The sequence below is a fragment of the Melanerpes formicivorus genome, unplaced genomic scaffold, assembly GCF_026170545.1.
Source record: "Melanerpes formicivorus ecotype bairdi unplaced genomic scaffold, bMelFor1.0.p_v2 SCAF_292, whole genome shotgun sequence".
In the NCBI taxonomy this organism is placed as follows: domain Eukaryota; kingdom Metazoa; phylum Chordata; class Aves; order Piciformes; family Picidae; genus Melanerpes; species Melanerpes formicivorus.
In genome coordinates, this window is record NW_027142644.1 from 63683 (window position 1) to 69682 (window position 6000).

Consider the following 6000-nt stretch of genomic DNA (forward strand, 5'->3'; position numbering starts at 1 on the left):
CATAGTTTCATAGTTTCATTCAGGGTTGGAAGGGACCACAAGGATTATCTAGTTCCAACCCCCCTGCCTTGGGCAGGGACACCCCACACTACATCAGGCTGGCCAGAGCCTCATCCAGCCTGCTCTTAAACACCCCCAGGGACGGGGCCTCAACCACCTCCCTGGACAACCCATTCCAGGGTTTCACCACTCTCATGGTGAAGAACCTCCTCCTCACATCCAGCCTGAATCTCCCCACCTCCAGCTTCATTCCATTCCCCCTAGTCCTATCACTACCTGATATCCTGAGAAGTCCTTCCCCAGCCTTCCTGTAGGCCCCCTTCAGATACTGGAAGGCCACAATTAGGTCACCTCGGAGCCTTCTCTTCTCCAGCCTAAACAGCCCCAACTCCTTCAGTCTGTCCTCACAGGAGAGGTGCTCCAACCCTCTGATCATCCTCATGGCCCTTCTCTGGACACGTTCCAGCACCTCCACATCCCTCTTGTAATAGGGGCTCCAGAACTGGACACAGTACTCCAGGTGGGGTCTCACCAGGGCTGAGTAGAGGGGGAGGATCACCTCCCTCGACCTGCTAGCCACACTTCTCCTGATGCAGCCCAGGATCTGATTGGCTTTGCGGGCTGCAAGTGCACACTGAGAGCTCATGTTGAGCTTTTGATGAGCTTTTTGTCCACTTTTTGTCACTTCCTGAAATTACTACTTTTTTTTTCTTTTTGTTTTATCCTGGTGCAAAGTCAAGAATGGAAATCAGAACTGATAAGAATTCATCAGTAGAAACTTTTCATTTTGAGAGGGTTTTGGTCTTTTTCACTTTTTAACATGATTTCCTAAAGAAAAAAAATACGTGATCATCCTGTCTTCTTACCCATCTCTCTTTCTGCAAGTTCTCTTGGCACAGTTTTAATCTCTTGGACACTCCAACACCGTTTGGCAGGGTCCTCAAAGATACTGGACCTTTATGATAACGATAAATATTTATGTATTTCTAACAGGTTTTGTGAAAATAATTTCTTAAGCAGAGGAGAGACCCTCAAATGAGTGTCTTATTCTGGCCAAAGGGTTTTCTGGTTGACCAGTCAACCAGAAGCTAGGGCTGCCCAGTTAACACACAAGCTTTTTCATATATCTACAATCCAGGGTGTCTTTTGCCTCACCAGCTGCCCAAGGGGCTGTACAGATGACATGGAGGACCGAGGGAGTGTTGTGCTGGTGGATTTAGAGATGGGAGAAGAAGCTAAGATGTTTCAAAGGCAATGAAAAGGCACTGGGGACATGCTGGGCAGATATGATGTCTTTCATTTTGCTATTTGATATAGTAGGTGTGTTGTAGGAGATGGGAAGAACGGGGAATAATTACAGTAGGAACTGAGAGACAGCACAAACCTTGACAATTCGTGCATCAGTTATAGCAGTGCTCGAAGGACAACTTGTGTTTGCTTACAGGAGAAATGCCGTCTGATTTGTGCTATCATTGCAATCTGCATGGCCAATGTTTGAAATTTCAGATTTGTTTGCTGTTGGGTTAACTCAGACTAGTGCTGGATTCCTGGCTGTATCTTGCTCTCCAGGGTGCTAGATGAATAGAATAGAATAGAATAGAATAGAATAGAATAGAATAGAATAGAATAGAATAGAATAGACCAGGTTGGAAGAGACCTTCAAGATCATCACGTCCAACCTATCACCCAACACCACCCAATCAACTAACCCATGTAACCAAGCACCCTATCAAGTCTCCTCCTGAACACCTCCAGTGACGGCGACTCCACCACCTCCCCGGGCAGCCCATTCCAATGGGCAATCACTCTCTCTGTGTAAAACTTCCTCCTGACCTCCAGCCTGAACTTCCCCTGGTGCAGCCTGAGACTGTGTCCTCTTGTTCTGGTGCTGGCTGCCTGGGAGAAGAGACCAACCTCTGCCTGTTTACAACCCCCCTTCAGGTAGTTGTAGAGAGCAATAAGGTCACCCCTGAGTCTCCTCCTCTCCAGGCTAAGCAGCCCCAGCTCCCTCAGTCTCTCCTCATAGGGCACATCACCACTTTCATGCTTCTGGAAGGGTTCTGTTTGAAATCAGTTAGCATGAAGTTTTTGGTTGGTGTAGGATAAATTCTTCTCTAAGGGACAGCTAGCAAATCTATGGAAGGTTTGTTCGTTTAAAATAGATAGAATTATGGCTTGTTGTATAAACATGTGTGTAGGCACTTGACTAACAAAGAGCTAGAGAAGGGGAGTAGGGAGCTGAATAAATACAGGGCGTTCTTTGTCCCCAAAGATGGAGGAAATGGCACTGTTCATCTTTAATAGCTGAGGGGTGTGTATCCTGTCTCTTTTGTCCACACATGCACAGGAGCAGCCTCAGCTGAGGAGATGACTTCCTGTGGCCTAACTGCAGTGAAAAACAAACAAGAAAGTATGGCTCTCTGCAGCCCAGAGACACTGGCCTGGAAAAACACACCAAACCTTCCCACTTACTATTCCACCTACAAGCTGCTGCCAGAACTCATCTGCCTGGAGAATAAAAACATCTCTTTCAAAATGTAAAACTGATTAAAAACATTTTAAGTATTATTTTTCCTCCTGAGCTGTTCTGCTGTTCTTACAGGCTTTGAAGCATTAATTTCAAAAGCTTCACAAAGGCAGCAGGCATCAAACAGTTCAGGCTGAGTAGAAGCTTGGGGTGGAGAACTGCGAAGTTACTTGTGTGGGTGATGCCTGCAGACACTCCGAAGCAAGGTTATTTGTTTATTACAAGTCAGTGATCATGGCTTGCTGTTAATGATAGAGCAGCAGAGGAGTTAGAGCAGCCCAAAGAGCCCTGCGTTCATATGGGCTAAATTTCAGCTACATCTTTTGCCTCATGCATGTACTTCCTGGGTGATTCTTGGCTTGGGAGTCAGGAGACGTGAGTTTTGACTGCAGTGCTGACACTGACATGCCTTGTGACCTTGGGCAAGTCACTTCATATCCATGTTTCTCCTCTCATGGTTGTTTTTTTTCCCCATTTAGACAGAATCTCTCTCCTCTTTTCCTTGCAGGGTCTTTCCCCAATTATACGTCTGGACCGTGCCTAGCACAATGGAGCTGTGCCCCCAGGTTACCCACTGCTATAATCTGAATGAACAATAAAGAACTACTGCACTGAGCACTTCACTGGGACTCTCCTGTTATCTCAGGGCTTCACCAATAACCTTAATAAAATAAAAGTCCTTCAAAAGACCTAGCATTCCTGCCTGCTGCCTGCTGTCTTGCTTTTTGTGTAGCATCTTGAATGTGAAAAAACATCAGTTATGAGCTCTGGGTTGTCAGAAAATAAAGATTTATAGTGTTTCATGCTTTCTGAATTATTGGTAACATACTTTTGTCTTCCTGAAATCTCAACAGTAGTTTCAGTACTTTACTGTACCTAATTTTTTTGTCAGACTGAACATGCCACTATGTATCTTAGTCATTTTTATATGTTCCCCTTAATTTGGCTCTTTTGTCTAGGTGCAGTTCATGTGTGTCTGAGACTAGGGACAAAGCCTCCTCCAGAATCAATGACACAATACCTCTGACATCTTCTCAGTCTTATCCCCATAAGGATAGGGACCACTATCAAGATTGCTGTCTCCATAATGTGATCTCAGCAAAACTGGTCACCTTCTCAAAGATGAGCTTTCCTTGTAGATACTGCTGGCCCAAGCTGTCAACATCTTAAAAAGGTATTACTATACCCTCAAAAAAGAAATCTATATCCTTCAGCATTTGCACCCATCCATACCTGCCCTTGCAGCTCTTTCTGTTCCAACCAGAGTTCAGACTGGATTCTTCTAGGAGATAGATATGAAAAACTCATCATCCAGAGTTTTGCTTTTCACCTTTTCCTACAATTCTCTGTCTTTTTACTTTATACCAGATGTGCTCTCAGAGAGCATCTACAATAAACCTCTCAAAGCTAGACCAGCTTTCAGTGTTCCCTATAAAATGTCTGATCCCAAACTCTGTACATTCATGACTTCCAGACCCCACAGCATGTTATCTACCACGTGTTTAAGTCCAATAGTTTCCTTTCCCCTTCTGCTCTCTCTCCACGAGCTATATGGTTATTGGAACAAGTTTTTGGCTCCAGGAGGAATTGTCAAAGACAATTTACTACTTGGTGATAGAAGTGTAGAATCAGATAATAATTAAGGTTAGAAGGGACCTCAGTAGGGGAGCATCTACCCCAAAGGCATACCAAGAGTTTTGTATTACAATCTCAACTTGGGTGGAAAAAACCCTTATTTATCTGTGAGTTGTGTCAGAATTCAGCAGGGTCTAAGTGATTTTCAGGTCCTGTTCTTTCACATTCTAACAGAGGATTGAGGCTCTTATGTATACATTTTCATAGAAGCAATTACAGTTCTACAAGCTCAGTCCATTTGAAATATAAAGAACTAATCTATATTTGAATTGAAGGTGCAGCACTTTAATTGTGCTGAGACATTCTTTTGTTCCAAGCAATTTATGTATCTATTTGGATTCAGAGTTCAGTAATATTTACACAGTATCACATCATAAGTTATTTACATTAATTAAACATGGGTGATGAAGCCACAAGAAATTAGTATTGTGTTGTTGGGGTTTTTTCCTAAAGAGCAGCAGGAGGCAATTGTTTCAATAAGAAATTGAGAAAAGATCTCTGCATTAACACATAGAATTGTACTCAGAAATCAAATTAATTATTCCCATATTCAGCTAAGATCAAGTAACTCACAGAACATAGACAGTGTTAGACGGACTGAGCAGAATTTATTCATGCTGTAAAGGCTCACATACATTCATTCTATTTAAATTTGTGAAAGGGAAATCATTCTGCAAAAGATACTAATGAGAAGATCTGTAAGGAGTTGGTGGAGTCACCATCATTGGAGGTGTTTAGGAGGAGACTTGATAGGGTGCTTGGTTGCATGGTTTAGTTGATTAGGTAGTGTTGAATGATGGGTTGGACGTGATGATCTTGAAGGTCTCTTCCAACCTGGTCTGGTCTGGTCTGGTCTGGCCTATTCTATTCTATTCTAATCTATTCTATTTTATCCTATCCTATCCTATCCTATCCTATCCTATCCTATCCTATCCTATCCTATCCTATCCTATCCTATCCTATCCTATCCTATCCTATCCTATCCTATCCTATCCTATCCTATCCTATCCTAGACCATAACAGGATCTTAAAGAACTCTGATCTGTAGCTTGATAGTGTTTCCTTGTGTTCACGGCAGTATGAAATTAGTGCCTGGTCCCAGGAAGTAAGGGAATTAGCATATATACATAAACTAAAGTTTCTTGTTTGCCTACTTCTTTTTAACACCCAAATCCCATACTTATTCATCTGAACCAACATGTTTCAACACGCCACTGGAAACGATGAGTTATAGTTAGCTGTTTCATGTCTGGGTAAAAATAAAGTGGGAAGAATCATGGAATCTTTTCTTAAATGGCCAAAAAAGGGAAAAAAAAGTAAAGGCAAGCCTAGAACCAGGGCCAGTGGGTGCTTTATTTAGTGGTTAGCTCCCCCTGCTTTTGTAAACTTTGGAGAGGAATGCCATGTTGCAACAGTAACATGAAAAACAACTGTACTTTGTGAGCTTGCAATATGATGAATTGATGCTCTATCAATTGATGCTCTATCAATTGATGCTCTAAAATGTAAATGGTTTCTTCTAATCATGTCTAAAAGCCAGTCATGAGCCAAGCAAAGTGATTTACATAGAGTAACTGTAACAAATATCTGAATAAAGATATAGAGGCTACCTCACTGTTTCCTTCTGTGGTTTAAAAAGTATGAATTATAGATCCTTTGAAATAGTTTCAATAAAATCAGATTTGAAAAAAAAAAATATGCAGCATTTAATTGAAGCCAAAGGCTTTACTCTGGGATCCTGAACTGCATCGAGAGAAGTGTGGCCAGCAGGTCAGGGGAGGTGATTCTCCCCCCTCTACTCAGCTCTGGTGAGACCCCACCTGGAGTACTGTGTCCAG